We start from the raw sequence: 21,591 nt of genomic DNA, 5'->3' as shown, positions 1-21,591 counted from the left end.
GATAAACCTCACCTCCCAGGAGACTCTTGGGAAATATGCAGGCTTATAAAAATGCTCTGGGCCATTCCAACTTGGAAGGCAGAGATGCGTCTAAAATCTACCAAAACATCCATTCACGTGATCAGTTGCTCATTGCTTCATCAAAAGATCAAGTGTTCGTGCTATACTGACACCCTAATAAATGAAGGAGGGACTTGGGCATTGGTGGTCTTCCAGGGCCTAAAACAGCAGGTGGGGAAGCACCTTGGTGAAGAGGCAATGGTGAGCTATAGAAGGTTTTTGAGCAGGAGAGGGACATGGTCCAAGCTTCATTCCTGAAGATCTGTCTTCCTGCCTGGTGGAGGATGGAATGGAGGGGCAGCAGAGAGACTGTGGAGGTTATAGCTGGGGACTGGGTGACAGGGGATGAAAGCTCAGGTTAGGGATGTGGAGTCCATGAAGAGGGTGAGAAGGGAGGAGCCTCATTATGGAGATGTTTCCGGGTAGATGGGACTGAGTTGTTTTGGCAGGGGAGAGAGAGTGGAATTTGAAGGCCCATAAGTCTGGGAGACTGAATGACTGGAAGCATTCCTGGAGGGGCCATTTCTGGGACAATAATAACAATAATTGCTACACAAGCCTTCCTCTGTGTCAGGCACTGTGCTTTATGGCTTTTGCTGTATTAAATACTTACAAGAATCCCCTCAGGTGATAACTGCCATTGTCTTCATCTTACACATGGGGAAACTGAGGCACAGTTACCTTGACAGAGATTACCCAGCCAATAACTGGTAGAGCCAGGATTCCACTCTAGGCAGCTGCCTGCAGAGCTTCTGCAGGTAACCCCCACCCCACGCACCTCTCCATTCACAGGCCTGCAGGAGGCTGTCTTTATTTCTGGAGCGGACATGCATTTCCAAGCAGAAGCACTGAGAGGGGAGGACCAGGGCTTCACTTGGAAACTGACCTGAGTGCAGAAGCAGCACCTCGAGGACGAGTCCGCAGCCCTCTGGGGCTCCTGGTTCTGTGTGGTGGGGACATCAGCCCAGAAGATTAATGAGAGGGCAGGGGAGGGAGGAAAGGAAGGAAGGGAAGGAAGAAAAATTGCTGCCCATTATACCTGCCCTTTGGCAAGGCCGGGTAATTAGCAAACCCTCGGCAATAAAATATTTCGTTTTGGTGTAATTGCAAAGTAATTATGTGGTATGGGTTGTGTATTAATCGTGTTGATTAATTACACTCAGGTAGTAATTAAACATCTGCTTGATAATCGTGTGCAGCCTGAGGCTGAACATTTATACACATACACACACGCCCGTGCCACACGCAGAGCTCCTTGGTCTCTGCTCATTGGGCGGTGTGTGTTTGTGTGTGTGTGTGTGATGTGGGTGTGTTTGACAGAGCCTCGCTGAGTTAAGAGACCTCTCCCTCCCCCACCATACAATGAGCACTTTGTTCCCCAGCCTCACCTGGAACACTGGGAGGAACTGACCTACGACTGGGGCCGTGCCACCCTGCAGCCCCTCTTGGAACAGAACATGAGGCCCAGGTGTCTCCTGTCTGGCAGGGCTGCCAAGCCAAGCTGGGTTGGCATGGGGCTCAAGTGCTCCATACGTGGCAATGTGCTGTCATGTCTTAGAACTCACTGCAAACTTGGCACCAGTCCCTTCCTGCACCCTCTGAGACTGTGTTTGGCTTTGAGGGTCCGTGCTTGGGCAGATTCCTTTTCCCTAGCAGCTGGGAGAAAGTTTTTATTGTAGGAACCACTTGGGCTGAGGCCCCGGTACCAGCACAGCACACCCATTAGGACTGGATTTAATAACCTGATCCTGGACACTGTGGGGACCAAAGCAGGATGCTGACCTGTGTGCAGGAGCCTGTTTCTCACCTGGATCCTACCCTTGCTGTGTGATCTTGAGCAAGTCACTCCCATTCTCTGTCTCTGCTTCCTGGTCTATAAAACAAAGAAAAACTGAGCTCGGAGGCCTCCAAGGGCCTTTGCAGCGCTGCTGTACTCAGATTCTAATTTGGTTTGTACTAATTAGGAATCGGAGACAATTTAAATTCAATACATATGATCCTTAGTGAGTAAACAATTGGAAGTAATTCCTTCCTTTATGACTTCCCAAAGACTCACTCATGAGCAATGAGAACCCAGCGAAAATCAATAGCTTTTATTTTTCAGACAGAGAAATTGCAGGTTCCTTGAACTGTTGGGCATTGCAATTCATTGTTGTATTTTAAAATGTTATGTTTATGTTTATGGACTGCCATTAGATAATATGGATTCATCCTGAAGGTGGTTTTTTCATTAACTTAACTCATTTTACTTATTAGTTCACATTTATAGCTTGGGTTTAATAAGCACACTGTGCAAAAGTCATAAAATACCCTTTTTCTTTAACAATATTTTAAAATCAAGACTCTTTTCTGAGTCATCTCAGGTTTATTTGCTCATAACTTGCTTCTTCTGTGATTTGAGGCCCAGCACAGCCAACTGTAGCCTGTTATTTGACCTTGAGCTTCAGTGTCTTTATTTGTAGTAGGGGAAAGGCATCACTAGTTAATAAAAGTAATCAATTTTAAAAAGGAAGCATTCGACAATCACTTACTATATTCAAAGTGGTTCTGATATATAAGCTGGTTGAATCTCACATTCCTGAAATGGCTTTATTTTTTTCCCCCACTTTATAGGGGAGGAAATTGAGGCCCAGAGAGGTTAAATGACTTGCCTGAGGCCACACACAGTTGGTGACAGTGGCAGAGCTAGGATGCGAACACAACATGTCTGTATGAGTCATGCTGACACCTAAAATTAACCCTCACAGTATCTAAATCAACCAACATTTTCCCTCCCACATCTGTCTTCCTACCCTCGGCCTGTCAGACTCAGTATCCCTCCACACCACCCACCCACCTTCCCCCAACATCCCCTTATCCCCATCCACCCCACCCCCCACCAGGTCCTGCCCATCCTCCTTCCATCCTCTTGTTTTCTGTTTCCACTTGCCTGGGCTTCTTGCTGCTTTTATTTATCTTTATTTATTTATTTATTTATTTATTTATTTATTTATTTATTTTTGAGACAGAATCTCACTCTGTTACCCAAGCTGGAGTGCAGTGGCACGATCTCGGCTCACTGCTACCTCCATCTCCCGGGTTCAAGTGATTCTTCTGCCTCAGTCTCCCGAGTAGCTGAGACTACCAGGTGTGTACCACCACGCCTGGCTAGTTTTTTGTATTTTTAGTAGAGACAGGGTTTCACCATGTTAGCCAGGATGGTCTTGATCTCCTGACCTCATGATCTACCTGCCTCAGCCTCCTATAAGTACTGGGATTACAGGCATGAGCCACCGTGCCCAGCCTTCTTGCTGCTTTTAATTTCCCAGAAGCACATTTCTGCCTTGTGATCTTTAGTGGTTCCCCATTGCCTGTGGATAAATTTCATCATCCTTGGCCTGGCATTCAAGGACCTTAACCATCCACCCCTTGCCTTCCACTTCTGTCTCACTTCCCACTCTGCCCCAACAGGCGGGCTTGGCTCATGGTCTTGAATACCCACCCACATGTGGGTACCCCTGTGCCTTTGTTCGCCCTGGTCTCTCTGCCTATAGTGCCTTCCACGTCTTCATACATTCCGATCTTCTCCTTCCTCCAGGAAGCCTTCCCTGGGGCCTCTCACTCCTCTGAATTCATAATGATTTGATGAACCCCTCCTTAGCCATCTGGAACTACAGACCCACAGGCATTGTCCTCTGTTGCCCATAACAGTGAATAACCCCTTTGAAGGTGTAATCTGTGCCTCTCTCATCCTTGGTGCCCCTGGAATCTCAGGTATATAGCAAGTGTTCAATTAATGCTTTCCAAATGAGTGAATGTTCATGTTCCTCGTGGTCTCCAGGAAACAGAACTCCCTGTCTTCTCTGTTGAATTCAGGACCAGCCCCATGCAAATTTCGGGAAAGACCTGTCCAAGTTCTACCTACTTTCAACAGCTCTTCCTCCCTCCCTCCTTCCCTGCACGCTTCCTTCTGTCTTCTGAGAATTGTCACATTTCTTCTTGATCAGTGACTCAAACAAAACTGTTTTCCTCTCTTCTTCCATAAAACTTCCTTGTCCTGGGCACCATTTACTTGGTTTACTGCGGCGTGAATGGGCTTCTGGTTTCTGGCAAATTAATTCCAGCTATGATGTTCATCGTGGATAATGGTGAAGAAAACGAGACATCCAGGGGCTGAACGCCACTCTGTTTTTGAGCCTGAGGATTTTGCAGATGAGGAAACTGAGGCCCAGAGGTGGGGAAAGAGGGACTTAGGTAAAGGAATCTGCTGAATTCTCAGTCAAGGCTCCCTGGGGAACTCTCTGCTGTTTCCTGGGTTATCTTGATCATGGGGATTAGAACTACCACTCTGTTGGTGGTCAGTGCACTTTACAGTTTGCATGAACTTGACCTAAGATAGGCATCTCAGCTGCTCTGTGAGGTTTCACCGAGGCTCAGAGGGGTGGGTTGCCTGCCTCGACCACAGAGCCGGTGTCTAGCAGTGTAGCCAGGGGTGGAATGCAAGTCGGGCTGTGCCACAACTGTGCTCTCCCCACTTCCCCCGTGGATGCCAATGCTCACTGGCTTCCCTACCTGCTGGCAGCAGCCTTGTGTTTACGCCAGACTTGATCTACGGGATGTATTCCCCTGGTTGGAGCAGGTAGCTAGAGAGGGAAGGAGACAGAGCCAAGGAAAAAGCCAGGCCAGGCCTCAGTGAGAAGGACCTGGCCTCAAAGAGCCTAGGATCAGAAGATAGGTGATGTGGGCCAGGCCTGGCTCACAGCCCTCAGAGCTGGGCTTCCTGAGCTGCTGTGGGATGACCAGGGCCTTGTGACTGTCCACTCCCAGCCCCATCCACCACTCAGCCGTATCCTCCCCAACTGGCATTTCTGGGCCTGGACTTGGGAAAGGAACTTTATTTGAGGATGACACACACATGCGTTTACAATGACACATGTTCACACACTGAATCCCTGCCCCCCCCCCACACAGATGCATGCCAACCCCCACATGCTGCCGACAGTCATGCGCACACATGAGTGACACATGCCCTCCTGAATGTCTCTAGTTCACACTCTATTTTAAACAGTCTAGGTGGCAGCATCCCATAGTGATCAAGAGCTTCTGCTCGTAAAGCAAATAGGGGTTCAAATCCAGTCTATTTCACAGCTGTGTGTCTGAAAGTTACCTAGCTTCTCCAGGCTTCAGTTTCTCATCAATAAAACGGGGATGATAGCACTGTTAGAATGAAATGGGTGGACACACATGTAAAGCGCTGACCACGGGACATTTATATTCATTTCTACTCAGCTCCCACAGGCAGCCTTGGCCTGTGGTCTCAAATGCCTGCCCTCCACTCCCACATCTGAGTATCTCCATGCCTGTGCTCACCCTGTGCCCATGGCCCACAGCACTCTGCTGCCATCTCCACACACCCATGTCTGCCCCCTCCTCCAGGAAGCCTTCACATGCCCTCGGGTGTTATCAGGGGAATTAGAGGAGAAGCTCCTCTCCCCGTGAGTTATTAGAAGCACAGGCTTCAAAGCTGGCCTGAGAGGTGGCAGACTGACGGAGGGTCCGTGATTCCCCTTTCACTGATGGAGAAACTGAGGCCCCACGCAGGTGAGGGTGTGCCTGAGTGTTCACAGCAAGTTAGTGTGGTGTTGGGACTGGAACCCAGGACTCCTGCCTGCGGGTCTACAGCTGTCACCTCCTTCTCAGAGTGAAGACTCCCCCCTCCATGGATCTGTTAGTTAGGTGGGTGATCTGGTTCTCTCAGCCAGTTTGAGGGAGCATGGAAGTTGGGGGAGATAGATGGAGATAGATGGGGGAGATAGATGGGGTCCCCAGATGAGCCTCTTCAAGTGTGTGATGGTGGGATACAGAGAGGAGTGGGAGATGCTAGGGAGGAGAGGCCCAGAGTGGGGACTGGGACAGGGTGGGCTGAAGCAGGAACCATGGGTGACCTGGTGAGCCCGCAAGGATGGCATGGCTGTGTATGCTGCTACTGAAACAATCTCTGTCGTCACCTCTTTCCTGCAGCCGTTTATTTATTTCTTTATCATGCCCTTTTGGAAAATGCTGGGAATGCCACCCCTCCTGGGGAATGCACCCTCCCCCTGCTCCCCAGTTCACACCGTCTGGTGTGACATTCGTGCTCACCAGCTTGCACAGTGCTAATGACATTTGCATTTTACTGGCTGGTGAAATGTGGGCTGTGCTTGGTGACGGGGGTAAAGGGATCCTTAGGCAGATGGGAGGTTCCCAGCCTAGAAAGAGGGGCAGGCTTGCTGATCTGGGGGCCCACACAGGTCTCTGAGATGCAGAGAAAAGGGAGAAGGTGGGTGCAGAGGGGAGGAATATCTGGCGGAATTTAGAGATGCTGTTTGTCTAAAGGCTTGCCAGGAACACAAGGCAACCCAAGTCTGGTGTTCCACCTCCCCTGACATGCACATGCACTGTCCTCTGCGTCACCTCCTTAACATTTATTGAGCAATTTCTAGATGCCAAATGCTCCTCTGTGGGCTTCACAGACTTATGAAAGTCATTTGAATTCCCAGCAATCCTCAGGAAAAGATGCTATTATTATTCCCATTTTACAAATGAAGAGTCTGAAGCTCTGAGAGGACACCTGACTTGCCTCTTCTGGAAAGAGGTTGCGCCTGTGGCCAAGGTCCACCTGCCTCCAAAACCCATGCTCTTGGCCACTGTGGGCAACTTCCTGTTCTCTGTCTGGGCTTGAGCAGAGCCAGGAAACATTTGTCTGCTGAGGCCCAAGACTGAGTAGAGGTGGTGAGCATCCTCCCCTGTCCGCCGCCACAGCATGCAACAGGCTCCTGCTATGCTCCTGGGGCTGCTCCAGCCTGACAGCTACAGAGAAGGGTTTGGCCCCAGAGAGAGGCCTCAGCATGAGTCAGGAGAGACCCAGAGTTTAGGTCTTGCTCTGCCACCAACTCGCTGTGTGACTTTGAGCAAGTCGTACCCCTCTCTGGGTATCAGTCTCCTTATTTGTAAAAAGAGGCCATTGGTCTGGCTGCATGGAGCATCCCAGGAATGCATTTTCACACGAGGAAGAAACTTCTCTCCAATCTGTTTGGACTCATGGAGTTGCCTTGCACTCAGACATACAAATTATGTTTTACATCAAAGCAAATCATGAAACATTTGCTGAACCTCCTCTCCCTTCTGCAAGGGGAACTGTGCTAGATGCAGGGGTTATGATGCTTATGTGTTTTTACTCAGCACACGCATACACGGGCACATGCATACCTTTGTGTCTTAGAATTATTTCCAGGCTACTTCAGTCGGATCTAGATGTTGAGTCTCCAATGCTGATGCTCACCTGCAGACTCCTGCAGTCTTGGTTTTATGACTTCGCCTCCTGCAGGGCCAGGAGAGCCCTTCAAACAGAAAGAAGAGACCTCAGCTCAGGCAGGTAATCACGGCTGCCTCTGCTTCCCTCTCACAGGTGAGCATCTCCTGGACAGCGTCAAGCTTCAGATGAGCTGAGCTTCTAATACTACCATCAAAGCAACTGGAACCCCTTGAATTTGATTTCTGGAGACGCGGGCATAATCCTTTTGCAGACGTCTCAACGCTGGCTCTCCAGGTAACGGAGTTTAGGCTTGTTCAGCAAGGGGATTTTTGCTACTTTTGTTGTTGCTGTTGTTGTTGCTAAGGGTGACCATCAGCAGGGCACCTGTCATTCTCTATCATTCATTCTCTTTCATGCATTAGTATCTGTCTCCCTCATCACACCAAAGGTGCATGGGCAGGAGTGTAAGGGGTGCAGATAGTGTGAGTGGATCTGAGCCAAGGTTGCTGGGGTTTCACTAGATTAGCCAAAAAGATAACCCTCAGAGGGGCCAGACAGCTGAGAAGGCTGAGGTACACGCTAGCGTACCAGGTTGCTGGCCCATACCCCTCAAGCTCAGCTGGGGAAGGGTGGAGCTGTTGCCCAGGTAAGCAAGAACCAGTGGTGGGTCAGAAGTAAAGGTTGGCTGCAGTGGGTGGTGAGAAGGTAAAAGCTGAACTGAGGTCAGATGCTGCATCATTTGGGAGCCAACACTCAAACTGGATTAAGCAAGATAGGCCATTTATTAGCTTTTTTATTAGTTTCTAATATATTGTCGATATGGGGCCTATTTATTGGTTTGAAGGCAGGCAGGGCTGAAGCCAGGGCTCAAATGATGCTATTAGGACCATGTCTCACTACATCCGTGTCCTCTGCCTCCCTCCTTGTGAGTTTCAGTCCTTGGCAGCCACTCTCCATGTGGCAGCAGGGCAGGGACGTGCAGCTGCAGACTGACGTCTTGCTCATTTCAAATCCAATGGAAGGAGAGCTTCTTTTTCCTAGGAGTTCCAACAAAAATCCCAAAGTCAAGGCTTATTGGATGGTCTTGGGTCACATGACCACCTCTGAGCAATCACTGAAACCTGGAGGATAAGCTATGCTGATTGGCCAAACTGGGTCAGTCCGGGGATGGGGGGGTTGTGGGTTGAGTGGGGGGGTTGTGGGGGTTTGGGGGGGAGTGGGGGGGTGTGGGGGGGCGGGGGTTTGTGCTGGAGGGTGGTAGGTGTGGTGGGTTGGGGAAGTCAGCCTGCATGCATGAGGGGATGGACTTCCAAGGGAAAATCCAGGCATTGTTTTTAGAAAAAGGAGTAAGGAATGCTGGGCAGACAAAGCAGCAGATTCTTCCTACTGGTGTCATGGTGGGAGTCGGGGCGGGAGCAATAAAGCACCCAGGTGGTCGCATGTGCCCCAGTTGGGGTCCTTCCTGTGATTTATGGTACCAAGGTTGGCCTCTCTCTAAGTGCCTCTTTTTTAGTGAATCCAGTATCTGAAAGCCCAACTTTCTCACACACACACACACACACCCCCCATGCCTCTGATGGATCTGCAAGTCATACTTCACGTTCCAAAAAGATTGTTCCAGAAGGTCCTCATAAAGAGTCCCTGCACTCTCTGATGGCCGCCCCACTATTTCAGCTACCCCAGCTCCTGGCTGCCTTGAGTAGACCTCCACTCGCAGGGAAGGCCTGTTCCTTCTTCCCCCCACCTCCACTCCTTCTTGACTTGGGGGACTTTCTTGTGCCTCTTTAGGGTTTATTTGCCCTAAATGGGCCCCTTCCCAGAAGACCAGCCGCAGCCTTGCTTCTCCGAAGCCCCTTAGAGGGACAGGGGAGTAGAGGGGGACGGCCACTGGTTGAGTGGAAGCTCTGCCTCTGGGGGCACAAGGGTACACGTGGCCAGGCCAGCCTGGCAGCCCTGCTGCCCTCCACCGTGGCAGCTCTGTCCTGCATTTAGGGAGAGATGTGTGATTTCATTTGAGCAAATATTCCTCTGCAGAAAAAAATACTGAAAACCACAGCTTGTGATGCTGCCTCCCTGGCAGCTGTGGCCAGGCACTTTGTCAGATCTGCCCTTCGCTTGGTTTTGGTCAACCACAAACCTCTTGGCCCTCCCCCAGTCTCTCTCGGTCTGTGTCTCGCCTGTGGGCTCCAAAGCTCTGACTCACCGTGCAGCCAGCTCAGCGCTCAGCACCACCCTGCCTTATATGGTGAGCTCAGCACCTCTGGGTCAATGAGTGTTAATTCATTTATTCAGCCAATGGCTGTTGAGTGCCTACCATGTGCCAGGAGCTGTTTTAGATGCTGGGGATTGAGGGTGAGAAAAGCCCAAAGGTCCCTGTCCTCAGGGTTCCCTGCCCTCTCCTCTGGGAGATCTCCTGAGGACAGGACCCTCCTCTGGGTGTCTTGCCCCCAGCCCCTCGCCTGATGTCTCACACAGTGCTAAACCATAACTGGGCTGGCTTGGTAGATACGTCAGTCAGTTAACTTTCTACACCATTTTGTAAAGTTCCCACCTGTGCCTGATGCAGCAGAAATAGCAGAATGACTTGGTTCTCAGCCTTTAGGACTTAGGGTGTAAGGTGCCACTCGTCATGGCCCTGGGGAGGAGGAAGGGCAAGTGTTTGCAGACCTGCTCCTGGAGTGTGCACCTGTTCGTAAAACGAATCATACAAGCTCCACTTCCCAGGCATGCTTCATTCATTCAGATGCACTCAACAGGCACCTCAGAGGCCAGCTCTAAGGGAGACGATCAAAGTCAAGACATCCAAGGTAAAGAATGGGAGGGTACAGAGGAGAAATAGAAAAGAAGGCTTGGAGGTTCAGAGGCCAGAAGGAGATGTTACCGCTGCACAGTGGTGGTGTAAAGTCAGGGGATGCAAGGCCTGTGAGCTGAGCCTAGATATGGGCCAGGTGAGGACGCTAGAAAGGACATTTGGGAGGAAGACACAGTGAGAGCAAAGGCCTGACAGTGGGACCCTGAGGCTTGAAAGACTGTGCCAGGCAGGAAGCCAGATGAACTCGGTTAGCCTTCTTTCCTGCAGGCCTCCAGGCTTGGCGGTGCTGGGCCTGGGGCCATCTTGTCTTCAAGGCTGCTTTCAACTACAGCTTGGGTGGGGAGTTTAGTAGCTCCTCCCTTTTCCTTTTGTCCTCTTGGTCCCTGGAAAAGGGAGTTTTGGAGAGCCCTTTCAAAGAGAGCCCTGCACAAAGACCGGGAGTTCTTAATCCTCTCATTCCTGAGAGACGCTACAGAGCTTAGGACTCATTTTCACTTAGAGCATTGCAAGCCGCCGACCTAGTGGCAGACCCTGGGCTGGAAGTTGGGAGACTTGGTCTGGGCTGTGCTACTGATGTCCTTAGCCTCCTGGCCTATAGTTTATCAAGCCCCTTCCAGCTTGAGACATTGTATTCCATGTCAGACCTGGATTCGGATCTGAGCTCTGCCAGCAGTACAGCCTCAGTATTCTTATATGTAAGTTAGGGATAATAATAGTACACTTCTCATAAGACTGTGTGAAGGTGAAAGGAAATACTTGAATGACAGAAAGTGCTTAACAGAGCACCTGCCAGGGATCAGCATTCAGTGTAGTACTGATGCTATTGGTGTTGTTATTATTTATATTTCAATCGTATTAATATAAGTCTGTGGGAGTCTTCAGTGTATAGGTGCCTGTTGGTCCATGTCCCAAAAAACTTGGTGATGGGGGCCAGGCGTGGTGGCTCACGCCTGTAATCCCAGCATTTTGGGAGGCTGAGGCAGGCAGATCGCAAGGTCAGGAGTTCGAGAGCAGCCTGGCCAACGTAGTGAAACCCCGTCTCTACAAAAATACAAAAATTAGCTGGGTGTGGTGGCATTCACCTGTAGTCCCAGCTACTTGGGAGGCTGAGGTGGGAGAATTGCTTGAACCTGGGAGGCGGAGGTTATAGTGAGCCAAGACCACACCACTGAACTCCAGCCTGGGTGACAGAGTAAGACTCCATCTCAGAAAAAAAAAAAAGAAAACTTGGTGATGGGGTGGGACGTCACACCCCTCCCATCTCCAAATAGTGATGGGGTTGGGGCTGCCTTACCTAGAATCACATTTATTCGTTGATTCACCAACACTTCATTGAGCACTTGCTGTGTGCCTGGGCCTCTGAGAGGCACGTGGAGTCCTATTGGATAGGATGCTCAGGGTCCCTGCTCTCAGCAGCTCAGGTCTTCAGGCTGAGGCCTTGGGGGAAAATCCCACCCCGGCTTCCCATGGTACCTGAAGCTTTGTTCAACCCTCCCTTGCCATCTTGGGCCTAACTCCTGGGTGAAATGCCAGAGAATCCACTAAAATGAACTGGTCCGGTGTTGCACATGGACCTAAAGGATGGGGTGGATTGCCAAGTCCCAGTTCAGCACCAGGAAAACTGAAGTGTTTCAGGGGGAAGATGGGCTTGCCCTGGGCGCCAATGGCAAAGTCCTGTTTCATTGTCACCCCGCTTTGATGCTTGTTTGGATCCTGAACTGCAAAGGGTTTTGATTATTTCTGGAGGATGCCAAGCCTGCACGTGGAAGGGGGTAGGGGTCCAGTCTGCCCCTGTGTTTGCCTTGCGGTCTCCTGGTGGCTGTGGGTATCTCACCCTCTCTGGTAGCCAGCAGAGCCTGCCATGTGGGGCATCAGCCAGGGGTTGGTGAATGGATGGATGGGTGGAAGGATCACAGTGGATTTTCTAGAATCCATGTTGTCCCAGCCTCAGCCAGGGTGGCTGGAGATACCAATCTGTTGGCTTGTTTTTCCATGACAATTTGATTTTGGCTTCCGTGGAATATCAGGAATTTTCAAGTAGTGGAATGGACTCAAAACAAATGGCTTTTGAGCTGATCAGCTTTCTCAGTTTGATTTCAGGGAGGCAGCCTGGTGTGTATCCTGATTTAAGGACCAGAGCTTGCAAACTCCAGCTCCTGGGTGACCTTGGGCATGTTATTGAGTCTCTCTCAAATTCTCGTCTCTCATCTAGAAAATGGTGGCACTAATGGCATCATAGGGCTGTGATGAGCTTTAAATTAAATAATGAGTGTTAAAACATGTAGCAGAGCTCTGGGCACATGGTAAATGCTCAAGAAAATGATGATGGTGTATTTAATGAACACCCTTAAGTTATTTGTTGCATCTTCTTGCTCCCCCACGGATTTTTCCAGACTACTTTGCATTTGTGAGACAAAAAAAATTACTTTGAAAAGTTATTATTACACAAGCAATATAGGCTTCTTAAAAATTCAAATGATCTGGAAGGATTTAAATTAAAAAGCAAATTCCTCTTCCCTCCACCTGCCAACCACATCAGTCCCTTTTCCTAGTAACATTCTCTTTGAATGCAGGGCTCTTCAAGACTAGAACTTTTCTTCTTTTTTTTTTTTTTTCTCTCCTTAAGGGCAGGGGACAGGTAGGAAGTCAGGAGGGGACAGTAGTCTGGTGGCTGTTGCAGCCAGTTGTCATCCAGGCTAAAAGTCCTGAGGCTGGTGCCAAGGGGCCTCAGTGGAGCAGGAACAGGAGCAGGAGCAGTCAGGTCCCGTAGGCAGCCTGGCTTCCCCAGCACTGTTTGCTCTGAGTCACAGGGGTCTCCAGCACTCTATGGGGTCTCAGAGTCCTGGAGATGAGAGTGGCCTGAGCCGAACCACATTCAGGCCAGGCTTGGAGTGCCAGGCTCACAAACAATGTGGATGGCCACCTGCCAGGGCCCCCTATTCTGTCATGGTGCCCCAGGGCTCAGTCCAGCTCCAGCGTCTGTGACCCTGGCAGCACAATCGTTTGTTCCTGCTCACCTTCTGACAGTCTGCACTCCCAGCTGTGCCCTCTGCTGCCACACTCGGGTAGAGGCCCAGGTCCAAGTGAACACAATTGGCATTAGGCTCCAGCAGGACTGGCACGGGGCCCAGCACATCATTGGTGCTAAATGGACTTGCAGCAGGTACAAGGTGTGCCATCTGCCTTTACTTCTCTAAATCTGATTTAATCTGCCCTTAGCTCCCTCGTGCATTTGAAAGACATTCAATCCCAATTATGTTGGGGAGTGGATTTTTACCACCTAGGATCACATAGGAGGCTTGGTGGCCTTATGTGATCTGAAACATCTGGGAAAGGCTGCTGGACTTGAGCCCGCACAGGGGCCCCGCAGACAGGCTGCTTTGCCAATCTCAGGGTCTCGTGAGGCCAGGTGGGCAGCAGCTATTTCTGTGCCAACCAGGGCACAGCTGTGGTCTTTGGTTGCAACTCCAAGCCATGAACTTTGGTGTTCAGTCTCCCAGCCATTCTCTGGCATCTCAGGATCCCCCCATCACAGTCTGATCATCTCTTGGGAGAGCCATTCCTGGAGCAAGGCACCTGAGCTCATAGCTTTTGGATCCCACCAATCTGGCTGATCTCTAGAGACGCTCTCCACCCCTCCCCTCAAGCCTGCTGCCTCTGCCGCTCTCCTCTGCACACTCACACCGCAGCCACCTTCATGGGCTTCAGCCTAAGCTGTCTTCCTAAACCCGGCCACTTTTCTGACTGGCCTGGGATACCAGCCACCCCCAAGGCTTAGAACCCAAAGACTTGGCCACCATCTTGGGAAAGAAGAGAGAATACCCACTGCAGAGTGAACACATTGGGGAAAAAAATGTCTCAAAACATGTCCTGTCACTCCCACTGGTTGCAACAAATGCATCAATACCTTTCATTCAAGTATTGATTGAGCACCAACCTTAAAGCAGATTCTTTCAGAGGCTGGAGGTAAAAAATAATAAAAGACCAACCTCAAGTTGCTTAGGGTTTAAATAGCAGTTCTCAAGGATGCTCCTCAGACCAGCATCACCAGCATCTCCTGGGAACTCGGATATGCAGATTTTCAGACCTCCATCCCAGACCCTCATGAATCAGAAACTTGGGAGTGCAAAGGCCCAGCAAACCTGGGTTTTGACAAGCCCTCCAGGAGATTCTGATGGAAGCTCAAGTTTGAGGGCCCCTGAGGCAACAGCAGGCAGCAGTCTGTCTAATGCACTGTGATGCATCAGCCCATAGACCAGGTGATGCATGCTGGGGAAGGGGGAGGTACTGGAGAAGGCTTGGTTTATGATTTTTTTTTTTTTTTTTTTTTGAGACGGAGTCTTGCTCTGTCACCCAGGCTGGAGTACAGTGGCCCGATCTCGGCTCACTGCAACCTCCACCTCCCCAGTTCAAGTAATTCTCCTGCCTCAGCCTCCTGAGTAGCTGGCACTACAGGCGTACACCACCAGACCTGGCTAATTTGTGTATTTTTAGTAGAGATGGGGTTTCACCATGTTGACCAGGATAGTCTCAAACTCCTGACCTCAGGTGATCCACCCTCCTCAGCCTCCCAAAGTGCTGGGATTACAGGCATGAGCCACCACACCCGACTGGTTTATGAATGTTTTAAAGGGGGACAAAGGAGTCTGTGTGTGAGTCCAGAGAGAGTAGATTCCCGGCAGAGGGATTAGCACATGCAAAGTCCCTGGGGCATGACAGAGCAGAAGCATTCAAGGAGCTACAAGTGGTGCCACTGGGTGGAGTGAGCAGAGGAAGTAGGGGAGGGGAAGGGATATGAGATAGGCCTCTTGTGCTGAGTTTGGGCTTTTCCCCAGGAGCACTGGGGAGCCATGAAAGGGTTTATGCAGAGGAGGAAGACAGGTGATGCCCTGAGAAGATGGCAGGGAGGTGGGATAATGGTTGAGGGTGAATAGACTCAGTTGCAGTCATTGCAAGGCCTCCAGCTGGTGACAGGCTGGCTTCTAAGGGCAGGGCTGAGCCTGTGGGGAGATGGAGAAAAAGGAGGCCGGGTGCAGCATGGATACCCTGGTCATGCAGGAGTTCTGCCCTGTTACTAGATCCTTCCCTCAGGGGACTCAGTTGGAGGCTGGAGCCCAGGTGGCCATCTGTCATCACTCTCCGTCTGAGTGCCTTGGAAGCCTTCAGTCCCTGCCAGGCACTGTAATTCATCTCTGCATGCTCCCCTTTATCTTTTTGGGGATAGAGGAAAATAAAATACCATCTGCACATCTGGGTGCTAGGCCTGGAATGGAGGCACATGGACGTGCAAGAGCTAACCCAGACACCCCTGAGTGTGGAGCTGGGAGGAGACCAGGAGAGGATCCTGTCGGGGCCTGAGGTGGGAGCCGGGCTGTGGGTGTGGGTGTGAAGGGCACCTGGCCTCCCCACCTCAGTACTGGCGTGGGGAGCCCCATGGAGAGGAGGGAGCAGAGCCCCTTCCTTAGAGACCCCAGCCTTCCTTGCTGCATTCCTAGGCCCAGGTGGGCACAGCTTAGGGAATGCGGGCTCACCTCTCCCAGGATCAGGGAAAGGAGCTTCCAATGAGCTCATCCTACAGTGAGTCCAGCCACTGGCCGGGAGGAGAAAACTTGCAAACCACAACCAGGGTCCTGACTCCTTGGGGCGGGCAGAACTGGAGAGAGGGAAGGTGGAGCCCCCACACCTGGGGCAGAAAGTGAGGCAGGTCTGAAATAAGCCGCTGGCTGGAGGGTCAGAGGGGGACTCTATATCCTTTGAGTTTGGCAGCTCCTGCTTCCAGTGCACCCACTGCTGGTGCTAGTTTAAAGGGCAGTCGCTTGGAGCCAGGTGATGCTGGCTCTGGTCTGTGTGTATTTAAGGATCACGTTAGCCCCAACCCGCAATCACTGCTGATTTGTGGTGAGCGCTTGGGGGAGCTGTGGTTCTGGCTGAGGGGTTGCCAGCCAGGCTCTGCCCATTAGGTCTCCTCCCTCAGGAGGGCTCAGGCCCTTTTTTCTGCTTTACTCTTAGTATAGATTTAACTCTTGAAAGAAGTGATCAGCAAGGATGTGTGGCCTCGCAGACTGGGCCGGGAGGGATTTTAAGGTCATCAGTTTCCACTCCTTGAGAAGTGCTCATTCAGCTTCTGCTTACATACCTGTAGCGACGGGGAGCTCACTACCAACCAAGAGAGTGGTGTTCAGACTGCTTTGAAAAAAGTCATTCCCCTGCTTTGTAAAGGCCTTGGGTTTAAATCCTGTCCCTGCTGCTTGCTCTGTGACCACAGGGAAGTGACTTACCTTCTAGAACTCTGGTTTCCTTTAGTCTAAAATGGGTTTGGTAAATATCCACTTCTCGCTCGTGGAGAGGTTAAAACCAGTTAACTGTACAACCAGGAACGAGTCAGATCTCTCCACAGTGCATAGAAGCTGAGCCCAGACAGTCTTCTCAGCAAATGTACATGTCCCACATCCAGTAGTATCAGCAGGATAAATGTCAGCTTCTCCCTGGCACGTAGCTGATGCCAGGATATGATTGGTGCTGCCTGCTCCTCCCTTTGATGGAACCGCAGTGCCTTAGAGACATGGCCGGGCCCCCTCCATGGCTTTTATCCTAACTCAGAGGCCTCAGACCACAGGATGCCCTGAGCTGTCACACGGGCCCAGTGTTCAAAGGCTTCTAGAAGGCTCAATCTCTCTGGAGGCCTCCTTCCCTCACACAGTCGCCTCCCAGGGCCCTGTCAGAACCCCAGGCCCACCCTCCTCACATTATCAGGCTTTGTGTCAGGGTTTTAATGAGGTCGGGGTGGGCGGGCAGGCCGCATTGCCTCGACTCCCACAGGAAATAACAAGAAAGCACCAGTGGAACGGCTCAGGTGGAGAGGTGGTCCCTGAAACTGGCAGTGACTTCCGACCTTGTGACCTCAGGCCTCAGCCCGCAGTACCACACTTCCCACAGGGCATGGGCCTTGCCCCTACCATACCTTTCTGCAGTCCTGTTTTGCTCTTGTTCCTATTTTATTTTTTAAACAGTTTTATAAAGGTATAATTTACACACCGTAACATTTGCCTGTTTTAAGGATATGATTCTATAGTCTGTGTTAACTTTACAAAGTTTTGCAAACATCACCACAATCTAATTTTAGAATATTTCCATCATTCCCCAAAGAAATGTGGCACACATTCGCCATCAGTCCCTGTTCCCACCCCAGCCCAAGGTCACCACCAGTCTATTCTGTGTATCTATAGATTTACCTTTTCTGGACATGTCATGTAAATGTACTCGTATGTCTTATGTGGAGGTGGGTGGAGACAGTGTCTGCTCAACGATATGCCCGTCTCTCCGCAGCCAGCTAAGGCCAAGGCAGAGGTGTGTGTTTTTCTTTTTAAGAGTTGAAAGAGCTCATCGAGGCCCCTGAGCGCAATTTTTACTTCAGTGCAAGAAAGAAATCCTCTGTACCAATCTCCACATTGAAACCCCTCTGACATCTGCTTTAATACACCTAGTGTCAGCAGCTCACTACTTCCTGGAGACTACGGGAAATTCTCAGATCCTGATCGCATAGAGTGCCAGTCCTACTGGTGTCATTTGATCTTTGGTTTTATCCTTTGAGATGGAATCATTTTACAGCTCAGGAAATTGTAGCTCAGAGAGGTTGAGTCACTTACCCAAGGTCACACAGAGGATGGCTGGATTTAAACCCCACGTCTCTGCGATTTCAAATACATGGTTTAACACCTGCACCACATTTCAGCTGTTAAAGATGTCATTACATTCGACTCTGCTGGGGGACTACTCATCTTCGCATTGGGGTTCACTCTGTCTTCTTATGTTAGTAACTTCTACTCATTGTTTCTAGTTTTGCTGAGTAGACTCACACAGATCACCAACCTGAGAGTGGAGTGGCATAGAGACTGGAGAGGAGGAAGGAAGCAAGGAGGACTTCCTAGAGGATGTCTGAGTTAGGACTTGAAAGATAAGCAGGAATTGATGGGCAGAGCTGGTAGGGAAGAGTTTCCAGGGACTCTTAACTGACAGTTCTTTCATATTTCACAGCTGCTTGAGACTGGAGGGAACTGTTTAGAGTTTTACTCTTGCTGTCTGTCATTCGCAGTTTGGGCTATTATAACAAAATACCATAGACTAGGTGGATTAAACAACAAATATTTATTTCTCAAGATTCTAGAGACTGGAAGTCTAAGTCAGAGTGCCAGAATGGTAGGGTTCTCGGTGAAGGCCATCTTCTCCTTCCATCTTCATGTGGCAGAGAAAGAAGCAAGCTCTCCTGTCTCTTCTTATAAGGGCACTAATCTTATTCATGAGGGCTCCATCCTCATGACCTAATTACCTCCCACCTCCAAATATCATCACATTGGGGGTGAGGATTTCTATATATGAATTTGGGGGGAGACAGACATTCAGTCCACAGTACTATTTATTCTTCCCCACACATCACCAGTAAGTGGTGGTCCAGCAGCAGTGCTTGATTACCTCCAAAGACAGGGAGCTTACCACCTTACCTGGGAACCTGTTCCATGGTGGAGCAGTTCTGATTCTGCCACAACCAGCTTGGGACCATGCAGGACACAGCCAGTCCCTCTTCATACCACCAGCCTTCAGGATGCTGGGCCTGGCAGGCAGCCTGAAAGTCTTGGCTGAGATGTGCCCTGTTCCTTCATCCATTCTTCTCGGTGTGTATTGTTTGGTGTAGATGCTGCTCATGCCTGCATACCTGCCTCAGGGATGCCCATCCCATACCCTTGGACTTGGAGGCAGGTTCAGAGTAGCGGTTAAAAGCCACTCACTATGCCCTCATGCAATCTTTTCTCCATGCACAGAGACAGAGCATGGAGGGAGCTCTGTAGTTTCTCTTCCTCTTTTTTTTTTTTTCTTTTTTTGGAGACAGAGTCTCGCTGTGTCACCCAGGCTGGAATGCAATGACACAATCTTGGCTCACTGCAACCTCTGCCTCCTAGGTTCAAGCAATTCTCCTGCCTCAGCCTCCAGAGTAGCTGGGATTACAGGCATCCACCACCGTGCCTGGCTAATTTTTTTGTATCTTTAGTAGAGATGGGGTTTCGCCATGTTGTGTTGTCCAGGCTGGTCTCAAACTCCTGACCTCAGGTGATCCACCCGTCTCGACCTCCCAAGGTGCTAGGTTTACAGGCATGAGCCACTGTGCCCAGCTTCTTCCCCTTCTTATAAAGATACCAATCCTATCAGATTAAGACCCCATTTTTTTTTTTTTTTTTTTGAGATGGATTCTCGCTGTGTCACCCAGGCTGGAGTGCAGTAGTGTAATCTCGGCCCACTGCAAGCTCTGCCTCCTGGGTTCACGCCATTCTCCTGCCTCAGCCTCCTGAGTAGCTCGGACCACAGGCGTCCACCACCACGCCCAGCTAATTTTTTGTATTTTTAGTAGAGACGGAGTTTCACTGTGTTAGCAAGGATGGTCCCGATCTCCTGACCTCGTGATCCACCCGCCTCGGCCTCCCAAAGTGCTGGGATTACAGGCGTGAGCCACCACACCTGGCCGACCCCACTCTTATGATCTGACTGAACTTCAGTTACCTCCCTAAAGGTCCTATCTCCAGTGAAGTCACATTGGGAGTTAGGGCATCAACATATGAATTTGGGTGGAAAGAGGCATAATTCAGTCCATAGCATGCACCAACCTCACAGGGTTGCCACGAGGATTCACTGAGTGAATGCATGTAAAACATCAAGTGCAGTGCCCGGCACATGGTAAGTGCTGTGCTCATGTACACTATCATTGGAGCACTGAGCATTATGGGAGAATCCTCTTTCCATCCTTGCTGCAAGTCTAGACCCTGTGAAAGCCTGATGAATATAGTTCACATGTTATTTAATGATAGCAGGTATCTATATTATGCTTACTATATGCCAGGCTCTGCTTTAATGCTTCACATAAGTTATTGAAGCTTCACACCAGCCTTTTATGCAAAAGGGAACTGAGGCACAGAGAGGTGAAGCAACTTGCCCAAGGTCACACAGCCATCAAGTGCCTAGTAAGTTGATAGCACACAGTTAAGTAATATTATAGTTAATATGAAGTAATAGTCATTAAATGCCACCTGCCCAGCCTGGGCACAGGGCGCCTGTGCTCCAGAGGAGATAGATCCATGACCAGACAGTGGCAGGACTGCATGCTGAGTGTTCTGACAGGGCAGACCCAGGGAACTATCATGGAGCCCAGGATACCTAGGGCTGTGGCACCTAGCCAGGCCTAGAGAGACACCAGGGAGGGCTTCCTGGAGGCAGGAATGTTTCAGCTGAGGTTGGGAAAAAGATGGGAGAAATGCTTGGATAAGGGGCTAGAGGTGACGGTATGTGGTTTTGGGTTGCTGGAGGACTCAGCCAATCATTTCCATTCTAAGATAGTCCAGTGGTCCCTTGGCAGCACAGGGGCCCTGCATAGCCTAGAGACCCTGGGGTGGCCCAGCACTTCGTGGCAGCCTGGGGGTTCCATGTTAGTTCAGGGAATTTCATGGTGGCCCAGAATTTTTTCCCACACTCAAGGGACCTATGTGAGCCTGGGCACACCATGACAGCCCAGGGATTCTGGATAATCCCAGGAGTGCCATGGCAGCTTCAGGAAGTTCCAGACATTTTGGACCCTGGGGATTCTGTGACAATCCCGGAGATTGCGTGGCAGCTCCAGGGTCCTGTGGCCTTATTCTTGTGGCTGCAGAAAGAACAATATGCAAACTCATAGCAGACAAACCCCTCGACTGGAGACAAAGAAAGCAACATGGAAGGGACCTTATCCAGCGATGCATTTTACAGGCTTAAATCTAAGGAGATGTGGCTGAAAGCCCAGTCCCTCCAAGGCCCGGGGGAGCTGAGGGATCTGGACTCCTTGGGGTTTATTTCCTTCTGGGAAGCTGAAAATGAGCCACCTTGAGGAGGTCTGCGGGGAGTGCTGTCCTGACTTGTAGGCATGTGACTTGAAGAGGACTTAGGATGCGCCTGTTGCCTGGATACGCAGGCACTGGTCGTCAGAGCCCTCTGAGCGGAGCATGGGGCAGAACCCAGAGGGAGCTGTTATCTGCGAAAGGAGCTGGCGTTCCTGGACCTACAGACATCAGGATTGGCTCCTCAAGGGGCTTCTATGATCTAGGCCCTCCCAGGCTGGCATAGCTGTGTTTGTTCCGGCCCTGCCACTCCAGGCCAGCTGGGTGGCTTCACCTGTCCCCACCTTGCACCCAGCACCCGCAGCATGAGGATAGCCCTACATCTGTTTCTTAGGGGGCTTCAGGAGCTGAGTGGGGTGGGAAAGACCCCTGTATAAAAGCATGAGGACACATTCCTACTCCACCATGGATCTGTGCACTCCTGGGCAAACTCCATACCACTGAACTTCAATGTCCTCACCTGTAAAAAGGAGATGGGCCTAGCACAGTGCGGGACATACAGTAACCAATGTTAGTTTCACCTCCACCTCTTC

General features: G+C 50.5%; 1 protein-coding gene across 6 annotated transcripts in view; it reads left to right on the top strand.

Annotated features, from left to right (window-relative positions):
- Window positions 1-21,591, top strand: part of LOC105471623 (tetraspanin 18) — a 200,815-nt gene that overhangs the window by 124,346 nt on the left and 54,878 nt on the right. For all 6 annotated transcript variants that reach the window (XR_011610633.1, XM_011724195.3, XM_011724190.3 and 3 more), the window contains exon 3: window positions 7,487-7,627. The gene's annotated coding sequence lies outside the window, so the exon portion shown is untranslated. The remainder of the gene's footprint in view (window positions 1-7,486; window positions 7,628-21,591) is intronic.

The sequence above is a fragment of the Macaca nemestrina genome, chromosome 12, assembly GCF_043159975.1.
Source record: "Macaca nemestrina isolate mMacNem1 chromosome 12, mMacNem.hap1, whole genome shotgun sequence".
NCBI lineage: Eukaryota > Metazoa > Chordata > Mammalia > Primates > Cercopithecidae > Macaca > Macaca nemestrina.
The sequence above is the reverse complement of the archived record's forward strand: the minus strand, read 5'-3'. Positions and strand labels throughout refer to the sequence as shown.